The 24,083-nt window shown below is 33.0% G+C and overlaps 2 long non-coding RNA genes across 2 annotated transcripts; both read left to right on the forward strand.

Moving 5' to 3' along the window:
• The first annotated feature begins 4,463 nt into the window (after positions 1–4,463).
• Positions 4,464–9,037, forward strand: LOC133819352 (uncharacterized). The gene is made up of 3 exons (XR_009886320.1): positions 4,464–5,293; positions 6,228–6,291; positions 7,452–9,037. It is a non-coding gene; the product is annotated as an uncharacterized LOC133819352 (long non-coding RNA).
• Positions 9,038–9,077: 40 nt separating this feature from the next.
• Positions 9,078–13,522, forward strand: LOC133819353 (uncharacterized). Its single transcript, XR_009886321.1, has 3 exons — positions 9,078–11,102; positions 12,039–12,102; positions 13,263–13,522. It is a non-coding gene; the product is annotated as an uncharacterized LOC133819353 (long non-coding RNA).
• The last annotated feature ends 10,561 nt before the right edge of the window (positions 13,523–24,083 follow it).

Below are 24,083 nucleotides of genomic sequence, written 5' to 3' on the forward strand. Positions count from 1 at the left end.
GTTGTTTTTTACAATTTACATTTTGTTATTAGGGATATTTGTAGTGAAAATATCTAAGTTATACAAAATATTGCACTTAAGTATCCGATATATTTTTTTGATGGCAAAAGTACTAAAGTTTAACTTTTACTTGCACCGTTAGTACCCATCTAAAGACGAATTAATGACGGGTACTCATAATGCAAGTAAAAGTTGAACTTTAGTACTTTTGCTGCAAAAAAAAGTAAACTTGGGCACTTAAGTGCAAATTCAGATAACTTGGGTACTTTAGTTGTAAAGTCATTTTTTTATTTATAAATTCATAATCTTAAATAGAATAACAAACTATTAAAAAAATATATCCAATTTTTTTTATTTTAAAAGATATAATAAAAATGAATTTGCTATTTTAGTTGTATAAAATTAATATTTTAGGATAAAAATCAATATGTCAAAATTTTAACTTTGTTTTAAGGAATTTGTAAAAATAAATTAATTTTATAAATAAAATAAAAAAATTGGTCATTTTTTTTTATCTTAATGATTTGTTATTTCATTTGAGGTTGTGAATTTATAAGTTTATAATAAAAGTTAATAAAAAAAATGATATTTGTTGCTAAAGTATCGAAGTTATATGAATTTTCACTTAAGTACCCAAATTTATTTTTTTGGGCAAAAATACCTAAGTTCAACGTTTACTTGCATAGTTAATACTCGCTGTTACTATCTAATGACAAAGTTAACATCTTAAATTAAAGTAAAAGTTGGATACTTAAGTACAATATTTTGTATAACTTAAGTAAAAGTTGAACTTTGATACTTTTGTAATAAAAAAAATAACTTGAATATTTAAATACAACATTTTGTATACCTTTTCACCGTAAATATATATTGTTATTATATGAATTCAATTGTGGTATTGTGGCTTGATGATTCTCGTAAAGTAAATCAGAAAAATAATATATTACAGGAGAGTAATATTAGAATGTTTGACTGGTCCGAATATTTTTTTTTCTTTTTACAAATGTCATTCATTCACAAGAAAAAAAAAAGCAAAAAGAAAAACCACCAAATGAGAGGAACCATTCATTTAAATCACAAATACAAATAGTATGAACATTAGCTGTGAGTACAACTTCTAGAAATATGTGACAAAAGGAGCAACAAACAAAATTACCCATAATATGTTAGACTCAAGAATAGAGTTATGATCAATCTTTTATTACTGGAACTGCCTTTTTAAGGCTCCAATAACAATAATGTGTTAGATTAAATATGTGACAAAAGTTTTGAGTTTGGACTTCAAGGGTGTTGTCAACCACAATTAATCTTGCTCTTGAGGTGGAGGGTTCTGAAAGATATTTCTCAGAACCTAAGTCCCTGGATTGATCACTCTCACTAATCAAGACATTTTCAATAAATTTTGTATTCTTTGATTCCACAATTTTAGTACTATGAGATGGACAATACAACTTGTAACCTTTAGACCGTACAACATATCTAATAAAGTATCTACTTATAGTCCTTGGGTCCAGTTTCTTTTCTTGTGGATTGTATACCCTAACTTCAGATTGACATCCCCAAATGCGTACATGTTGCAAACTCGGTTTCCAATCTTTCCATAATTCAAAAGGAGTTTTTGAGACTGCCTTGGTTGGAACTTGGTTTAATAAGTACACGGATGTCTTTAGAGCTTCAGTCCACAAGGATTTAGGAAGATTAGGGTTGTTGCTAAGCATACTGCGCACCATGTCCATCAATGTTCGGTTTCTCCTTTCTGCAACACCATTTTGCTCAAGTGTACTAGGCATGGTATATTGGGCAACATTCCCATTTTCTTGAAGAAACTTTGCAAAAGGGCCAGGTGCTTGTCCATTTTCAGTGTATCTACCATAATATTCTCTATCTCTATCTGATCTCACTATCTTAATTTGCTTGTTGCATTGTTTCTCTACTTCAACTTTAAATATCTTAAAGACATCTATCGCTTCGCTTTTGTTATGAAGTAAGTAGATATATATGTAGCGTGAGTAATCATCCATGAAAGAGATGAAATATTTCTAACCATATGAGTCCATGTCTGGACTACATATATCACTATGTATGATTTCTAATAGGTCATAACTCCTATGGACACCACTTTTCTTGGACTTGGAGGTATGCTTTCCCTTAATGCAATCCACACAAGTATCAAAATCAGTAAAATCTAAGGTACTGAGTACCCCATCTTTCACTAACCTTCTAATTCTATCAATGGAGATATGTCCCAATCTCCGGTGCCATAATGTAGAGGAATTCTCATTCATAACACATCTTTTATTGCCAGCGTGAACGTGCACAGTATTATAAGCGGTATTGTTTTGTAAATTAAGGTAGTAAAGACCATCAGACAAAATACAATTTCCAACACATTCAGATTTATTATATAAATTAAAAGATTTGTCTTGAAAATGTATAGGAAAAACCAAAAGGAACAAGTCTTGAAACGGAAATCAAGTTTCTAGAGAAACTTGGTACATAAAAGGTCTTTTCTAATTTTAAAATAAAACTGCTACTTAAAACTAAATGGCATGTACACATGTGAGCCCATCTTATTTCCGGGTAAGATGCTTTGCTCACTTCCCACTGACTTCCTTAGGTTTTGTAAACCCTGCAAGAAATTTGAAATGTGAATTGTTGATCCAGAATCAATCCACTATGTTAATATTATCATTAGCCATATTAGATTCATAACATACGAATGAAATTGGAATGCCTTTGTCGTCCATCCATTTCTTGAACTTGGCACATTCCTTTTTCGCATGTCCCTTCTTTTTGCAGAAGAAACACTTGATGGAATCCTTCTTTATTTTTCCTTGGGGAGGCACTTTATTTTTCCCCTTGTCCTTCTTGGATGGTTTGAGTTTCTTTCCTTGGGTGGCCATGTGAGCACTTTCACCTTGTTTCTGTAGGAGCATTGCTTCTTCTTGAGCACACATGGTTATCAGTTCATTGATACTCCATTTGTCCTTATGTGTGTTGTAGGAAATTTTGAAAGGCCCGTATTGAGGTGGAAGATTGTTAAGGATGTAGTGGACCGGGAAGGTTTCAGGAATGACTACATTGAGCTTTTTTAGTTGAGCAGAAATGTCCCTCATCTTTGAGATATGTTCTCTAACTCCTTTGATACCAGTGAGCTTTGTGGATGAGAACTGGTGGATGAGATTGTTGTAAAGTGGTTTGTCTGATGTGTTGATCTGCTCATCGATCAGTTTGATAAAGTCTTTGACTTTCTCATGTTGCTCCACCGATCCACGCATTCCCAGAGGGATCTTGGACATGATGAACATGATGCTGGGGCGAATGGATCACTCCCATTTTTCATATAGAGCGATCTCAACAGTAGTTCTAGTCGCAGTGATTGCAGCATGTTCGTCCTTCCTTATTGCGTAGTCCATGTCGGCGCAGCCTAAGTGAAGAAGAACTCGTTCCTTCTAGATTTTGAAATTGTCACCCCTAAGCTCAGGAATTTCGGTAAGGATTTCAGCGAAACTAGAGGAGGATGAAGAAGCTGCATGAATGAGATTACAAACTTAGATTTTTTAAAGATTGAGGCTTAATGAAGTCATGTTTTACCAATGTATAATATGCTGAATGATGGAATTTTATTAAACAAAAATTGCCCGTGGGCTGAATTTTTATTTTAATAAAGTTGGATGTACATGATGATAGATTATTTAAACAAATTATTTGGGATAAATTAAGGTTTGATACTTCTATCTAAATTAAACTTTATGATAAAACTATTAAATTAATTATCATAATTGCTGTGGGTAAATTAAGAAAATTAAGTAATATATTATCATAATTAATTATATAAATATAATAAAATCCCTGTGGGGTAAAATTATTATATCTATATAATCAATCACAATTTATATCCATTATGTGATCCTTTCATATTAATATATAATTTTATATAATTAAAGATGTTGTGACTACTCCCTAATTATTTAAAATTATATGGTTCACTAGACATTATGTTTTAGGCACTATGAAGACCTAAGAACAATTTCGTTATAACATAATAGGCAATCACAGAGAGTTGTGCTCCTAGTGTGGTCGTCCGAAGATCATTAAAAATCGTTCTAGATTGAGCATTTGTCTCAGTTTCATGCGTTCTTATGTCAACCACAATTTTTTTTTATGTATTATTCATAATTTTATTCACCCTAAATATTTTATGAATATTAATGTGCTAAATATTATTCAACCTAACTTAATATTTGAATATAATCTAAATATATCTAACACAATAATGGAATATATAACGTATTTAAAATTATAAAGTCATACATATAACATTAAATATAATTATACTAAAAATAAATTTTGCAGAATAATAGCAAAATAATCATACAAATTAGCATAATTATTTATATGCAGGAAAATAAATACAATAATTCCATATATACACTTTGTAATATCCAACATTTTCATAATACATTTATTTATTATAAATCAAAGTTTTAATACATAAAATGTACAACTTTACAAATTTAAGAAATAGTAATGGAAAAATAGTGTTTAAAATATGATTTTATGTTTTTAATGAGATTAAAGAAAGAGAAACTTGAGTAGTCAAGTATTGGACCCAAATGTCAAATAATTTTAATTGGGGATTTTTATAAAATTAAGAAAGTTTGGCTAAAGGGCTTATTTGAAAAGAATTTTAGTATTTTGGGTCCAAGTGTAATTTTTAAAAATAAAAAAAATAAAATAAAATAAAATAAAATAAAAGGCTTCAGCCTTTCATTTTACCCGAGCCCCTCTCTCTCTCTCCTCAGAAACCCTCTCTCTCTCTCTCCTCAGAAACTCTCTCTCTCTCTCTCTCTCTCTCTCTCTCTCTCTCCTCTGCGTATTACTGTTGCCGACGACGCAGGAGTACTTTCCGGCCACCATTTTTAGCCACGCGCCGGACCGTTGGATTCAGAGGCCTCCGAACTATCGACCAACGCGGGAATCTAGAGCTCACTCGCCGATTAAACGCCTCAACCACTCGATTTAAGTTCGGCCACCCCGCGACTTCAAAGTTGCGATTCGGCCACCTCGGGCATCCGTTTGCCGATCCGTCACCACCATCGTGCTCCTCGTGTTGTGGGCTTCAAAACCCAATAACTTGTTCCTACATCTACCATAGTTGGGTGGTGGGCCCACCACGAGCCACCGCGATCCACCGTAGATCGACGGTCGAAACTTAGTGTTCGAGGTTCCGAAGTACGTTTTGAGTCTCAGAAAATCATCGTTTGACTTATTGTGGAACCCGATCATTTTGGTATAATTTCTTTAACCTATATATTGTGATTTAATTGTGATTGATTAGAGTAATTGTTATTATGTGTATTTATAGTATATAATTATATATTATTGATATGTGGAATATTTTCTGTAATTTACTGGCTGTCTGGGATTATATATATTTTTTATACAGGTTTTGATTTTGGAATTGTCCACTTTATAGCCGTTGTGCTGTCTAATTTTCTAGAAAATATTAGATATTAAATAAAGTATAAAAATACATATTTAATTGATTTTATATTAATATGGAAATTATTATGATTAAGTAATTTTAATTATTATTGTTATTATTTTGTTAAGTAAATCAAGAATACAGATTCATATATATATATATATATATATATGAAAAGTATGATTTATAGTAAACCTATTATCTAACCATTATTATTGTATATTAATATTTGAATATTAAAATAATATCAAATATTAGTTTCTTACAGTTATTGATATTTGTAAGACCAGTGAAGTTTGGAGAAAGTATATTTATTATATCACTGGAATTGATATTATGACTAATTAATAATAATATAAATATTTATATTTATATTATTATCATTATATTGATTATTACAACTTTATGTTAAAAATATGATTTCTTTTATAAAATGACTATTTGAATATATACATCCATATACGTATTGCTATTGAAGTATTTTGTTATTAATATCGAAATAAGTTTAATTATAGACGATAATTATTATTTTTGTTGGGATTATTATTATTATTATCATAAGGGTACATTATCTTATGAGCAAGGTTTAAAGCATGGTTTTATATGAAGAGTTATTTGCATTACGTTGATAATAATTTATTATTATCATTTATATAGTTTCTGGTATTATTAATATACACTATCAATAGTGTATATTTATGATTTTGATAGAATTTAATAAATGATGTGCCTTGAATAGGATTTGTATGGATTTGATTGATTGACTCTTGGTGAGGAATTTTAAAATAAGCTAAGGACCTAAGGTAAGTAAATCTCACATTTTGTGCTTAAGTGTAAGATGCATGACTACATTGATTGTGTACATCTGATGAGTTAAGTATGGTATGATGATGATGCATATGATAAGTATGTGAAAAATGGTTATATGAACACCATAAGGGTGTTGTGTGATATGTAATTGATGAATTCTGTGATATGTGAAAGATGTCTTACTTGGTTAAGAATGATATGAATTATGTGCAAGTATGTGTTCTTATGTTGATGGATATGTGGATTACTCTATGTTCATGATTTGTTATATGTTATGATATATGAAGCGTTTAAGTTTTTAGGCTGGAAACCTTAGACCTGAGCCATAGCTCTACGTTAAGGTATAACAACGCCACCAACCCAAAGCTTCATGTATTATGACTAAAGATGTTTTGAGTTATATGAGATGTGATACAATGCCTTGATTGAATACCATCAACATGAATCATGAACACGAACATTGGCATTTCAGCATCAGCATGTATGCATGGCATGTACAGTTATGTGATACATTATTATGTGATATAAGACCATGCATATGAATATGAGAAAAGTTATGAAATGTCTTGAAAAGTCTTATGTAAAGTTAAACATTTTAATGACACAAGGCTTAAGCAAAGTGATAATAAGATGTTTAAAAAGGGTGCCACTGTTTTGATGAAGCAATCAAGTAAGTTCAGTAAAGAAGACGGAAGTCTATAAGACTTATAGTGGCTGCCCACTAGTGTGGGCTAGGTCAGAGTTGACCATTCAGATATGTTTGCCATGTTTCCGTCTTTCTCCTCCATATGTGTAATAAGTATGGCAGCTATGGCAACGATGAAATGAGTGTTATGATGAGCCTAGCTGAGATGATGGCTAGCCGGAGGAGAACCCATGGGATTCTATATGATATGTGTAACAAGCCCTGCAGGCATTGGCTGAATCAAACAGTGTGCACAAGTGATATTGGGCCCATAAAAATGTGAAACTAAAAGAAAGAGCATAAAAGTAAAGTTTGAAAGTGCATGAGCAATAAATGAAATGCATAAGTATATAAGTCAGCATATTAGTATATGTGCACTACAAACTCACGACATTCATGTGTATGTGTATGCATGAGATTTGCTTACTGAGCGTTAGCTCATTATGTTATTTTCCAACATTTTTCCAGGTGTGGCTTTAGCTGTTGAGCAACTTGTGGAGCACGGACTCAGTAGCAATGCAATAATGGTTTTAGAGTTTTCATATGGCTGCCTTAAATTTAAAGTATTCATACGTGTAATAATTTCTTCTAATAAGTTTATATAAAAGTTTAAATTTTTCTGTATTTCTTCGTATCATTTTATTTAATTCTTTTGGTCAAGTGCCTTACATACTCGTAAACCCTAGAATTACGAGTATGTGGCAGACGTACCCTACCTTAGGGACGTTACAAATGGTATCAGAGCTTTGAGTTTGTAGATGTCGTATACTCGTTATGTTATTAGATTTTGGGATCTGAAATGCTACTGAGTTCCGCCACAAGACAAGCCACACGTTAATGGTTAGTATAATTTATCCATATTTTAGTTAATGTATGTTAATGATGTTGTATAATTGTATTAGAAACTCATTGTGTGTTTGAGTTTCCATGATATAAGTATGAGTTTGGATTAAATGAATATTCTCATGCACGGTAGAGAAATTGAAGTTTGTTATTTATCTGAATGCATGCCTTTATTATTGATGTGATAAATAATTGATGATTTATCGATGTCGATGTTTGGATTGTTAATTGATATTCTCAAGCTTTGAAAGTGACCTATTAGTCCAGTTAGTGTGTTAAGAGTTAATATGTCAGGTTAGTGTTTTGGAGAGCAAAGTTTTAGGTTGTTGCTGAGAGCACACACAATAAGAGACTTTAGTGAAACAGTAGTAATATATAGAAAAAAAAAAAAAAAAAAAAATACATAATACATTAAGGATTGGGGTTTTGGACACGTTCTACCTCGTCAATCAACTTTTGTTGTTCAACTCTAAGGGTCTCCCCAGTAGTTTGCAGTGTCTGAAATTTTTCCTTCATATCGACTGAGTAGTTAGCAAGAAGTGTAGTTAAAGTCCCATTCTCCTTAACCAACTTCTCCTTCTCTCGAGTCAATGCCTTGTTGGCATTTCTAATGGTTATCATCTCTTGTTTTTGTGTTTCTATATACCTTTTCAAGTGGTCAACCTCTTGTTCTCTTGCAAGAACCCGTTGGCCTAGGTTTGAGACCGATGCTGCCGCCTGAGTGGTAAGAACTAAGGAATCTTTTACAGCTTGTAGGTCTGACCTATGGGATAAAATTATTTGGTCTTTAGGGGTGAGTATGCTTTGACCTATACTAATGGCCACCTTTTTATCGAGCATAGCTGAATCCTCCACCGTGACAAGGCCAGTATCAGAATAAAATTTGGGAAGCCAAACTCTGGGAAATTGAGTATTTCGTTCTGGGATGTGTACCGTAGGATACACCATTAGCTGTGGTAGGGGTGCAGAAATTTGTGGTGAAGATTCGATAGTGGGAAGATTTGGCTCAGGTAAAGCTAAAGTTAGGTCTAAGTTCAGCTGAGATGATGAGGATGCCATAGGTTGCTTAGCTTGAGTAATGGACGGAAGTAATAATGATTTGGTTTTCAAAAGCTTGAGATTGATTGTGTTTTAGTGTGTATGTGATGAATTTTATTTATAGAAAAATGTGTTGAACTGTTGGGTCATTGGATCCTTGAGTTTGTTTGTTTTCAAGATAGATATCACAGATTTTATCTTGTTCAATGTGTTACGCTATCCTCTCTGATGATGAAAGTCAAACTTATTAGATGTTGTCGACATGGAAATCACTTCTATTGATTTTGCGATCCTGATTTGAACATGGAAACAATTTGTAAATTGTTGAATGAATCGAGGTGATAAATGTTATTTACTGAATTACTATGTAGTGTGAATTACTTTCGGCGATTAAATTATAGTATATTAGCTGTTTTATCCCGAAAGTAAGATAATGTATTACTTGTGTGAAGTGATGACTGAGTATTATTGGTATAGGTGTTGAAATGAGACATGTCTAACTTATTAGACATGTGAGAATTATTCGTTTTCGTAGATGAAGTGGTGGATTGGTCAGTCAAGACTTATCCCATGTTTTATTCAATGAAGGGATACTAAGCTAAGTGTGTGAATTTCCGAGTGGCCACGGTTATTTGCATTCTAGCATAGTATCAATATGCCCTTTATTATTTTATACATTTGGAAACAATTTTGATTTTTAAATGTTTTCTTAGAGAAAGAATGAGAGTCAGGCTTTTCTGAACTGGTACCTAATGAATGGCCTATCTCACTATTTCTCATTCAGGGCAAGAAGTCGGTTTTGACAACGAAAGGGTTTCACAGAGACTTGGTTTTAAAGAATAATCTTCATCGGCTATATAATTGTTTTCTAGTTATCCAATTTTTTTTTTTATGCCGAAAAACTTTCTATTGAACAAACTTGTTGCTCAATTTAGCATCTATTATCAAGGTATAACCAGTCAATTGCATCTGCTTAAAAAAAAAAATTGACTGTAAGACATGAAGATCAAGGATGTTTTCATGATGATGGTCATTTTCTCTTCTTACGTTATGTGGTTTGTGTTCAAAAGTATGGATGATGAGGGTTCGTTTGTATTTTCGTATACATTCATTGTAATTTATACTATTGTTATAGCTTATTTCCTTTCTATCTATATTGTAGTCCTCATGTGAGGTGTTTACACATCCTCGCCTTTTTATATATGATAAGGATTACAAGAAGTCAGGAATAAGTTTTGTTTTCGGGGTGAAAGTAAGTGTTGTGTATAAAATCTTATGCTGTGAAATGTTGTTCTGTTTATTTGTAATGGTAGTTATTGTCTCCGATTATCAAATTTTAGTTTGAAATTTCGAGGACGAAATTATTTTAACGGGGGAAGGATTGTAATATCCAACATTTTCATAATACATTTATTTATTATAAATCAAAGTTTTAATACATAAAATGTACAACTTTACAAATTTAAGAAATAGTAATGGAAAAATAGTGTTTAAAATATGATTTTATGTTTTTAATGAGATTAAAGAAAGAGAAACTTGAGTAGTCAAGTATTGGACCCAAATGTCAAATAATTTTAATTGGGGATTTTTATAAAATTAAGAAAGTTTGGCTAAAGGGCTTATTTGAAAAGAATTTTAGTATTTTGGGTCCAAGTGTAATTTTTAAAAATAAAAAAAATAAAATAAAATAAAATAAAATAAAAGGCTTCAGCCTTTCATTTTACCCGAGCCCCTCTCTCTCTCTCCTCAGAAACCCTCTCTCTCTCTCTCCTCAGAAACTCTCTCTCTCTCTCTCTCTCTCTCTCTCTCTCTCTCCTCTGCGTATTACTGTTGCCGACGACGCAGGAGTACTTTCCGGCCACCATTTTTAGCCACGCGCCGGACCGTTGGATTCAGAGGCCTCCGAACTATCGACCAACGCGGGAATCTAGAGCTCACTCGCCGATTAAACGCCTCAACCACTCGATTTAAGTTCGGCCACCCCGCGACTTCAAAGTTGCGATTCGGCCACCTCGGGCATCCGTTTGCCGATCCGTCACCACCATCGTGCTCCTCGTGTTGTGGGCTTCAAAACCCAATAACTTGTTCCTACATCTACCATAGTTGGGTGGTGGGCCCACCACGAGCCACCGCGATCCACCGTAGATCGACGGTCGAAACTTAGTGTTCGAGGTTCCGAAGTACGTTTTGAGTCTCAGAAAATCATCGTTTGACTTATTGTGGAACCCGATCATTTTGGTATAATTTCTTTAACCTATATATTGTGATTTAATTGTGATTGATTAGAGTAATTGTTATTATGTGTATTTATAGTATATAATTATATATTATTGATATGTGGAATATTTTCTGTAATTTACTGGCTGTCTGGGATTATATATATTTTTTATACAGGTTTTGATTTTGGAATTGTCCACTTTATAGCCGTTGTGCTGTCTAATTTTCTAGAAAATATTAGATATTAAATAAAGTATAAAAATACATATTTAATTGATTTTATATTAATATGGAAATTATTATGATTAAGTAATTTTAATTATTATTGTTATTATTTTGTTAAGTAAATCAAGAATACAGATTCATATATATATATATATATATATATATGAAAAGTATGATTTATAGTAAACCTATTATCTAACCATTATTATTGTATATTAATATTTGAATATTAAAATAATATCAAATATTAGTTTCTTACAGTTATTGATATTTGTAAGACCAGTGAAGTTTGGAGAAAGTATATTTATTATATCACTGGAATTGATATTATGACTAATTAATAATAATATAAATATTTATATTTATATTATTATCATTATATTGATTATTACAACTTTATGTTAAAAATATGATTTCTTTTATAAAATGACTATTTGAATATATACATCCATATACGTATTGCTATTGAAGTATTTTGTTATTAATATCGAAATAAGTTTAATTATAGACGATAATTATTATTTTTGTTGGGATTATTATTATTATTATCATAAGGGTACATTATCTTATGAGCAAGGTTTAAAGCATGGTTTTATATGAAGAGTTATTTGCATTACGTTGATAATAATTTATTATTATCATTTATATAGTTTCTGGTATTATTAATATACACTATCAATAGTGTATATTTATGATTTTGATAGAATTTAATAAATGATGTGCCTTGAATAGGATTTGTATGGATTTGATTGATTGACTCTTGGTGAGGAATTTTAAAATAAGCTAAGGACCTAAGGTAAGTAAATCTCACATTTTGTGCTTAAGTGTAAGATGCATGACTACATTGATTGTGTACATCTGATGAGTTAAGTATGGTATGATGATGATGCATATGATAAGTATGTGAAAAATGGTTATATGAACACCATAAGGGTGTTGTGTGATATGTAATTGATGAATTCTGTGATATGTGAAAGATGTCTTACTTGGTTAAGAATGATATGAATTATGTGCAAGTATGTGTTCTTATGTTGATGGATATGTGGATTACTCTATGTTCATGATTTGTTATATGTTATGATATATGAAGCGTTTAAGTTTTTAGGCTGGAAACCTTAGACCTGAGCCATAGCTCTACGTTAAGGTATAACAACGCCACCAACCCAAAGCTTCATGTATTATGACTAAAGATGTTTTGAGTTATATGAGATGTGATACAATGCCTTGATTGAATACCATCAACATGAATCATGAACACGAACATTGGCATTTCAGCATCAGCATGTATGCATGGCATGTACAGTTATGTGATACATTATTATGTGATATAAGACCATGCATATGAATATGAGAAAAGTTATGAAATGTCTTGAAAAGTCTTATGTAAAGTTAAACATTTTAATGACACAAGGCTTAAGCAAAGTGATAATAAGATGTTTAAAAAGGGTGCCACTGTTTTGATGAAGCAATCAAGTAAGTTCAGTAAAGAAGACGGAAGTCTATAAGACTTATAGTGGCTGCCCACTAGTGTGGGCTAGGTCAGAGTTGACCATTCAGATATGTTTGCCATGTTTCCGTCTTTCTCCTCCATATGTGTAATAAGTATGGCAGCTATGGCAACGATGAAATGAGTGTTATGATGAGCCTAGCTGAGATGATGGCTAGCCGGAGGAGAACCCATGGGATTCTATATGATATGTGTAACAAGCCCTGCAGGCATTGGCTGAATCAAACAGTGTGCACAAGTGATATTGGGCCCATAAAAATGTGAAACTAAAAGAAAGAGCATAAAAGTAAAGTTTGAAAGTGCATGAGCAATAAATGAAATGCATAAGTATATAAGTCAGCATATTAGTATATGTGCACTACAAACTCACGACATTCATGTGTATGTGTATGCATGAGATTTGCTTACTGAGCGTTAGCTCATTATGTTATTTTCCAACATTTTTCCAGGTGTGGCTTTAGCTGTTGAGCAACTTGTGGAGCACGGACTCAGTAGCAATGCAATAATGGTTTTAGAGTTTTCATATGGCTGCCTTAAATTTAAAGTATTCATACGTGTAATAATTTCTTCTAATAAGTTTATATAAAAGTTTAAATTTTTCTGTATTTCTTCGTATCATTTTATTTAATTCTTTTGGTCAAGTGCCTTACATACTCGTAAACCCTAGAATTACGAGTATGTGGCAGACGTACCCTACCTTAGGGACGTTACACACTTAATGCCAAAAAATATCCATGCTAAATAAGACAATAAAGTCATTTATTGATTTAGTGAATTAATAAAACAATTGCACAAACTTAATTGTAAAATAAAATGTAATTACATATTTAAAATAACACAATTATTTAATGTTGCATGAATAATAACAAATATATCATACAATAAATACACCAAAATCAAATATTTGCACATTTTAATTAATTTCCAAATAACATACAAATTACCAAAATTATATGTTTTAATTAAATTGACAAAAAATTAAAAAATAAAATTTATTGTCTAAATAAGCATTAAAATCAAGAAAATAATGAATTCCAAAAATAAATTAAAAAAGTAATTTTCAGAATTTTTATAAATTTTTCTTCATTTTTTTTAAATTCTGCATCAGGAGTCGTTTTCTTGATATTGTGTCGTACGGTTGAGAAAATGACAAGTCGTTTTCAGCTATTCAGTGGAAAATGACACGTCGTTTTGTGTCGTCCTCTTCAGTCACCTGGGTCGTTTTGACCCGTTTTTCTGAAAGCGGGTCACGCGACCCGATTTCCGAACCGACTAGAAAATTCCATTTTGACGTCGATTTTCGAGATTTCAAAGCCCAGAACACACTTAAATGAGTAGATAAAGAGATCCATGACTTTAGATTGATTAAACAACAACTAAAAATCGAACTTTAATATCAAATAAATTTTTTGGCCATAACCAGTTCTTAAGGTTTCAAAGCTTGTTTTTGAGGGTCTATAATATGTTTTTCATTCTTAAAATCATTAGAAAATTAAATAAAACATGAGGAAAAGAATCTCTAATGACATTGAAAAATAAATATGCAAACCTATATGAACTACACTATTGGCCAAAAATAATATATACGTTTTTTAATATATATTGATACAAACACTGTTTCTAAAGTTTTATTGATCAGAAATGTGAAATATATATATATATAAATATATATATATATAAATACTAGAACGTTCCCAATAATAATATGCAGTTAAACAATCCAAACAAATTTTTTTAATTATTCGGCAATATAAACATACACGAATACATATATGTGTATCTATGAATACATAGACATATATAATTCATAAAAATATATATGTATATATACATAAAAAAAAATAAGGCAGAGATAAAACTGGCTCTTGATACCAAATGTTAGATTAAATATTAATCTAGATGCATAACAATCCTAATGCGGAATATACAGATCGTTATAAAATTTAGAGGATCGAATATATGTACCTCTATCCGTTGCTATTGATAATCTCGATCTACAAAAGAAAAGAAGAGAAATTAGAACGAGTACACATGCTTCCAAGCTCTCACTAACTATTTTAGATGAAGTTACTGAAAGACAGAATAATGAGTTGTGAGTTTGAGGACCGGTACTCTATATTTATAGAGTGAGACATTTCATCAGAGTCTCTGCTATATATTAAGATATTCTCTCAATCAGTTGAGATATGAAAAATCGGGTAACAAATAAAATTGAGTAACAAATAATGTGAACATTAATTAGAATATTTGTCAATAAATAAAATATTGACTTCGATATATTAAATCTAGTTGTAACAAATTAATTTTATATACCATATAAATAAATATTTTAACATAATAGAGTAATAAGAGTCACCTTCAACAATCACCACAAATAAATATTTGTCTTCGGCAGCCTTGGTCAAGACCAAAAGAGCAACTTGAGCTTCTCCCACAAAGAAGCTCAGATTGAAACGAATCATAGTTCAAGGCTTGCTGAAGATAGCATTAGGGGCAAGAATATACACCTCAATGCCTCATTTCTAGATTTCCAAATCTAGTCTGATGCAATTGAAGCATAAAGCTTAAATAGTGTGTATCAATTCTAGAAAAACGTCGAGAACAAAAGATTCTATTTATAGACTTTTTATTTAACTATATATAAATGTAATTTTTAATTGTTATTAATATATCAAGTTTCATCTAATGCTATAAAATTAGTGTAAAAATGTGTGTTAAAAGATGTGTCCATAGAACCTATCCCCTAAAACATAAGGTTGGAAATATATAGTAAGTATCCTCATTAGTTATGTTGGCCAAACACACCATATATTGGTAATGTTTAAAATATTATAAATTATTAGTAATATTATGATTGATAACCCTATCCATGTTTTTTTTCCTAAAAAAGTTTGCACGGGTAACTTCTCAACAATATAATTTAATTCCTCAGCATAATAAGTTGTGAAAAATTAATCGATATCTCAGAAAGAGAGTAAAATAAGAGAAAAAAAAATGAGTATGAATAGATGAAGGTTTATTATTAGTTATTTTTTAACCAATTCATTGACATAGGCTTGTGTTTATGTTGTGTTTGTACAATGAAGTTGCAATATGTAGCTTAAGCAAATTTTTAATTCTTTTTGATGGAGAACAGATTTGGTTAATGGAGATACCTCCACCTATGTGCTATTGTAGTTAATAATTTATGAAAATTTTATTGTATTTATATATAGAGGAGCTTTCATTTTTTTTTTCAATCATTGCGTTTTTATATAATAGTTATATATGACATAAAGATCTATGTCATAAAATTTATGTAACCATTATTAGTCCATATATATAAAGGTAACAAATTTTTTGTATCAATATAGCACTGTCATACTTGTTTCATTGCCCATTTATATTTAAGAAATACATATATCAACAAAGCAATTCCCAATTGTTCACAAGTTTATTACTTTCTATAATTTATTAGCAATACCAACTCCATTTCATATTCAACATTTTGTTTTGTTGCCAATATTAAAGAAAAAAATATCTCTTTTTCTTTTTGTGTTTATTTGATCAATTTCAACGGCTTTATAATTGTGGAGATTTTGGGTAAACAAGTTTGATGGCTTAGCCTTAGCCAGCTTAGCTGCTCAATACACTAGCTGGTGGTATGGTATGGTCTTCTGCTGCGAACCACATGCAAATATGAAATTTCTAACCACTAATAATTCACCGAAAGCATCACCAAATAGTGTAACAATATATTTTTATATGAATATTATATATATATATATATATATATTTATAGCACACATTTCTTGACAACTTTTTTAATTGAGCTCTTTTTTGCCTTATTTTCGTCCCTTTTTGCTTTTTACACTACGTGGGAAAATATGAGAAAAGAACAACAAATATAATATATTTATAAGAACAAAGGCAAACCATTATATCATCTCCTTTAAAACTTTTTGTTTCTTTATATTTTTTGAATTAGAAAATAGAAAGGAACCAAATCAATTGTGGATCTCTCTAATTAATAATTACTAATCAAAGCAGAAAAGGTAGCAAAGTGAAGGCAATACAACATTATCTTTGTTTATTTAGATTCCCTTTTCTATTTTTATTCCCAATATGTAATGTAAAGATATTTCTTTAATGCATTTCACCTCTTCACTAAGGAACACTATGCCTTGTTTGGACCCTGTTCAATTTTTTAATGAAAGAAAGTGTTTTCCACAAATTTGATAAAAGACTTTTTTTAATATTTTTTTGTATGTATTTATAATTGTTGTAAAATTTAAAAATTATATTACATTTAAATTTTAATTTTTCTACAAAAAGAATTTGTTATTTATTGATTCAATCTAAACATGAGAAAATGGAATCCTTAGGATTTTATTTTGTTCTCTCTTAAAATCCAAAGTCTAAACAAGGCATAATCAAACCCCAAGGATTTTAGAATACACCACAGAAGAAGAAAAAAACAACATGCTCTTAGATTCAAGAAGAAGAAGTAGAGACTAACAAAATCACCATGAACCAAGTACTTACCCTAGGGATTTCGAACCCTAATCCCTTTCTTCTTCCTTCTTCTTTTCCTCTTCTCCTAGCCTCACGAGCCCTTCTCTCCTCCTTCCCTCTCTAGGATTCGGCAGCCACCACAACAAATGAGCCTCCAAACCTCACTTGTTTCCCTTTCTTAACCTAGCCGAACCCTTGCATCACTTGCCCAAAATTAAGCCTCATTCTTCTCTTAATTCCCTCTCCCCAATCCATTTGATTGCCATCTATGACCTAATTGATTTGTGCACAAAATGGAAACTCTCCCTATGCACTCACTGTAACGCCTTGGTTACTCCAAGACTGTTACTGTGGACTTTAAACAGTGCTTAACTTGCTAAACAAGTCATTATGTTATAAACGTGCATCTAAGTGTTATTAATAGGCCAGGGTGAAAATCTTGGTCAAAAAGAATGGATATATTTTATTTAAAACATTAAACTGTACATGGGCCCATAAAAATGTTTACAAAGTTATTTACAATCCAAAATGGTCATTACAGTATAAAAATTACAACCCGCCGACCTAAGCGGCAAAAATAGGGTTAACCCCTAGTTCCCCTGAGAAACGCCTTGGCCGTGGTGGTCAAGCGACCACATATGTACACATCACCACCTAAGCTCTCCACTCAAGGATGGGTGAGCTTTTATTTCCCTTTACCTGCACCACATAGCACCCATGAGTCAAGGCTCAACAAGAAAACTTATTACTGCATGTATACAATATCAATAAATGATCATGTAATCATTATGGGGCTTGCAGCCCTAATCAGATAGGTGACTAATGAGTCACACCCTGGATAGGTGACTAATGAGTCACACCCTGGATAGGTGACTAATGAGTCACACTCTGGATAGGTGACTGATGAGTCACACCCTTGATAGGTGATTGATGAGTCACACTTTGGGGCTCTGCACCCTAAGCCATGTGATGTTTCAGTCACCTGAGCCTTTTGGCCCCGACACTAAGTAACTAGCCTTTAGACTAGACCAACGCTTTAGTTTTCTTTGACCTTTGGGTTGATCAAGCATTTAATGCTCATGTTGATTAGATCTAATCATTTCGGCCTGTGTTAAACACATTAATGTCGTTCTTGACTCGTAAGCCAATACCATACGACCAGTGCTCAATACTACTGTTGATCATGACTGATATGTCAAGACTTCACGACCAGTACTAACACCATTGCCGTTCCCTGACTAATAAGTCAGTGCCATACATAGATAAGCAAAGCTGCTATGCATTTACTATGCAATCAATGTCCATATATAGAGCACTCAACATGCCTCATCAATAACCATGCATATCACATACTGGGTGCAGTTTTCTTACCTCTGGTTCAAGCGTGATATAATAAAAGAACGACCCTTGAGAAAAATCGGTCTTTAGGCCCCTTAGCAGTCACCTAATCATAACCAAATATGAAATCCCATCAATAAAATAAGTAATAAAAGGTTCCCGGACCAAGACCTAGCCTCCGGGACGTCGAATCCTACTAAACCAGGTAGTAGGAACGATCCCGAGGCCTTGGGTTTGAGTTCCCATGATTAAAACACAATTCTGGCCAAAAATGCCCTTAAGTGCTGCGACCCCACACCTCTGAGCCATGACCCGCCTCCAAACAGAGGCGCCAGCTACACATTTCCTGCACCACGCGCCGTAGCCTGCCTCCTAGGCGCCGCGGCCCCAACGCTGTTCAACCTCTCCTCTCTTCTTCACTAAGCTTGGGCCGCGGCACCCAAGAACAGGGCCACGACCCCACCTGGAACTCAGCCAAAAACCTTCATTTTCCCATTTTAAAATCCTCCAAAAACCTATTCAAACATATCCAAATCCCAAAATTAAAGTTCCCAAACATCCCAATGATCAAAACCATCAAAACCTGAGGCTCAAAGAACTCAAAAACTCATCAACACATAAAATTCAATTCAAAGCTTAGAAACTCAAAAACTCAAAACTTAAAGCTTGGATTACCTCTGATTGAGTCGTTTCTCGCTAAATCCTCCGATGAATAAGCTTCTAATCTTCCCTAGAATCGCTATAACTCGATCCTCGCTTAAATCCGAATCCTAAAACTCAAGTTTCCTTCGAAAATGCGACGAACGATAAAAAGGGATAACAGGAGAAAGAGAAAAAAGTGTTTGAATGTATTTTCCTTCTGACAAGTTACTTCAAGCTTAAGTAAACTCAAGTAAATCCTAATGCTCGGGGTCCCAAAAATGCTCCCGAGGGTAAAATAGTCAAAATTCCTAGAATTTCCTCCTGATCTCACTAACTCCCAATATATCATCAAATAATCATTCTCATTATCCAATATCCCAATAATTGACCCCGTTATGACAAAACCGCTAACTTGCTTCCTAGGATTGCCTCATGCCGAATAGATCAAACATATCCACATAATAATGTGGTCTCACCCATATATCACATACATGCACATAAATATACAATTATTCTCTCAATGGCCAAAATTACGAAAATGTTCTTCTAATAAGAAGTGGGCCCACATGCATGTAATTATCATCATATAATAATATAACTCACATAATCATGCAGATAATCACATAATTGCATATTAAATCAATTATGATCCTCCTGACCCCCTAATCTAGACATTAAGCCACATTAGGGAATTTAAGCCGTTACACTCACATTATGCTTGACCGAACCCATCACCCCCTCTCTTTCTATACTCGGCCAAAACCACATATTCTCTCCATCAATTAATCATTTACTTACCCAAATAATAAAAAGACAATTATTGTCATTTTCCTTAATGTAATAAAGTCCTTTTTTTAAAAAAAAATATATTGTTTTTTCTATAAATCTTAAATTTGAGAAAAGATGGAAAATGAAGAAAAAGTAAGGTTTGCACTCTTCCAACCTTGCCCGTTCACACTACACGCCCCTCTCCCTATTTCATTCCTTTTTCTTTTATTTTAATTACTAAAATAAATAAAAAGAAAAAGAAATAATTCAAAGGAAAAACTATTGCATGCTCACCATGTAACCATGCACATGCACACAAGCAAGTGCTCAAGTGCATCTTTACTAACCATGCATCTTGGCGCACACAACCAAAACTCATGAACTTACAAATTAAAATAATTAAATAAAAAAAATTAAAAAATTAAATTCACATAATTTCTACCAAACAATTAAAAATAATAATTTCCTAACACTTAATAATTAATAATAAAATAAAGCACAAAATTAATTAAAAAAAGTGGTGCGCTACAATATACCCTCCTTAACTCAGGGTATCTTTCTCTCATGTCTTCCTCCAGCTCCCATGTTGCCTCTATTTCCTTGCTATTCTTCCACATGACCTTAACTAATGGAATCCTTTTGGATCTCAGTTCCTTGATTCCCTTTTCGATGATACGCTCTGGCTGCTCATCGTAACTCAGGTCCTGCTTTAGCTGTAACGACTCATAACTCAGAACATGAGAGGAATCTAGCACGTACTTATGCAACATCGATATATGAAAAACGTTTTGCATTTCAGCTAGTACTGGGGGCAGTGCTAAACGGTACGCAACTTGCCCAACCCTGTCCAAAATCTCAAATGGACCTATAAATCTCAGGCTCAATTTCCCTTTCTTCCTAAAATGCATAACACCCTTCATTGGCGAGACTTTCAAGAACACAAACTCGCCAACTGAAAACTCGATGTCCCTTCTCTTAAGGTCTGTGTAGCTCTTTTGCCTACTTTGAGTTGTAAGCATCATTTGGCGAATTTTCTCAATTGCCTCACTGGCTTCTCTAATAGCCTCGGGGCCTAAAATATGCTTTTCCCCAACCTCATCCCAGTGCAAGGGAGATCTACATCTGCGCCCATAAAACATTTCATAGGGAGCCATCCCAATAGTGGAATGATAACTATTGTTATAGGAGAACTCCATCAGAGGTAAGTATTGGCTCCAAGACTCTGAAAAGTCCAAATGCACAACATCTCAACATATCTTCTAGAATCTTAATAGTCCCCTTAGACTGCCCATCAGTCTGGGATGAAAAGCGGTACTGAACTTCAACTTTGTGCCCATAGGTTTCTGCAATCCCTTCCAAAAGTTTGACGTGAACACTGACCCTTTGTCAAAGAAAATCAACTTTGGTACCCCGTGAAGTCTCACTATCTCACTAACATACAATTCTGCGTACTGGTCCACATAGTAGGTAGTCTTAACTGGCAGGAAATGGGTGGACTTAGTGAGCGTGTCTACTATCACCCTAGCAGAATCATGTTGTTTTGTGGTCCTAGGTAATCCTACCACAAAATCCATTGTTATGTCTTCCCACTTCCATTCTGGAACGTAAAGTGGTTGAAGTAGCCCTGCTGTCCTTTGGTGTTCTGCTTTCACTTGCTGGCACGTCAAACATCTAGCAACAAACTCAACAACATCTTTCTTCATTCCATCCCACCAATACAATGCTTTAAGGTCTTGGTACATCTTAGTCAAAAATGGATGTAAGGAATAGGGCGTTGTATGCGCCTCTTTCATAATACTTTCCTTAATATCATCACTGTTAGGTACATAGATCATATCCTTATATCGCAGCAATCCTTCGTTAGACATAGCGAAGTCACCGCTACCACTCTTTTGTACCAAAGCCTTTTGCTTCATTAGGGTTTCATCTACCTTCTCTGATTTGTTCTAATAGGGAGGATTGTAGAGTGAGATTTGTTAGGCCTCCTTGTTACTAACTTAATTCCAGCGTTAATAATTTATTTTTGCAGAGGTGCCTCTACTGTACTCGGAGCTAAGACTGTTCGAAAAATATGAATTTGCCTCAATGGAAATAGTAAGAAATTACAACTCTATGCAATATATTACAAATAATAATGATTGATTTAAAAGAGTTACAACTCTATAACTGAAAATTACAAATAAAAGGAGAAGGAGATGTAAGATGATAGAAATAGAAAATACAACTCTATTACAAAAGATATAAATAAACTATAAGTGTTTGAACAAAAGGAAATAAAAAGATTACAACTCTTAAACAAAAGGTACAAGTAAATAAAACAAGAAGAAATAGTAGAAAAGCAAATGGAAGAAAAATAAGAACAAGAATAAACTCTCACTCACACAACCAAAGTGAAAAGTGTTGGGGATCACCAACTTGAACAAGGTTTGAAACCTTTGTCCAAAAGCTTATTTCCCCCTAACTCAAGCACTGAGGGATCTCTCACAGATATTGGAAAATCTTTCTGGAATTATCAAGCCTCAAGGTGTTTCTAGCCAAGTGCTCTAATTGATAGAAATGTTGTGTCTTACAAGTGAGCTATAGGCTCCTATTTATAGAGTTTAGAGACACCCTTTGAATTTCAAATTCCACCAACCCCCATAGCTGTTACCAATGTTTAATTGGATTAATATGGAATTAAAAATGAGATTTGGGAGCTATTTGGGTTTTTTGAGCCGTTCAACGAAGATTGAAAAAATTGAAAAATTGGTCAGTTTTGGCCTGTGGTCGCGACCAGAGACATTAGTGGCCGCGGCCACTGGTCTCTGTCCCATAGGCCGCGGCGACCGACCAATTTCAGCACAAAAAATGTGCTGTTTTTCCAAACCCTCCCAAATGATTTTGTAACTCCCAAAACACATTATTGGGGTGAAAGTCATATCTCTAACAGTCATATCACATATGGCTTTATGAAATTCATCTCAATATTGTGTAACAACAATTTTACACAATAAAGGGTAATATTTGGAAGTTACAAATTTGTAACACCAAATATGTTACATTATTTGGATATATCTCATATATCTAAATATTGTAACTCTTTATTATATGTTACAATATGTGACCCACTTTGTCACATTTATTTAATCTAAAATATTATATTATAATATAATATAATATTACATTATTTATAAAATAATATAACAGAGACACTTCCATGTACTCGCCTACTTAATGCATCGACCACCACATTGGCCTTGCCTGGATGGTATAGAAATTTGCAATCATAGTCCTTTACTAATTCTAACCACCTTCGTTGTCTCATATTCAACTCTTTCTAGGTGAAGAAGTACTTCAAGCTCTTATGATCGGTGTATATCTCACACTTATCTCCATTAAGGTGGTGCCTCCATATTTTTAGTGCGAACACTACTGCTGCTAGTTCAAGATCACGAGTGGGGTATCTCTGCTCATAGTCCTTGAGCTGTCTTGAGGCGTAGGCTACCACTTTCCCATTCTGCATCAAGACACATCCTAATCCATTCTTTGATGCATTACAATACACCATGAACTTCCCGCCCTCTGTAGGAACACAAAGGATCGGTGCAGAGGTCAACTTATCCTTCATAGTCTAGAAGCTTTCTTCACACTTCTCAATCCATGTGAACTTTTGGTGTTTGTGAGTTAAGTTGGTCAAGGGTGTGACAATCTTAGAGAAACCCTCAACAAACTTCTGATAGTAACCCACTAACCCTAAGAAGCTTCAAACCTTTGGGGCATTCTTGGGTTGGGGCCAGTCTCTAATGGCCTCGACCTTTGCTGGATCCACTGCTATTCCATTCTTGGACACTATATGCCCTAGGAAAGTCACTTGTTCCGACTAAAATTCACACTTTGAGAACTTAGCATTGTTAGGATTAATGCCTTAAAAGCATGTAATGACATTTTATTGGTTTTAAAACAAAGTACAATTTTATTATATTTGAATGTTATAATTATTGTTTGAATTAATTATATAATAATATCAAGAAAATTCCATATTCATTTAT

Source organism: Humulus lupulus, chromosome 2, assembly GCF_963169125.1.
Source record: "Humulus lupulus chromosome 2, drHumLupu1.1, whole genome shotgun sequence".
NCBI classification, from domain to species: domain Eukaryota; kingdom Viridiplantae; phylum Streptophyta; class Magnoliopsida; order Rosales; family Cannabaceae; genus Humulus; species Humulus lupulus.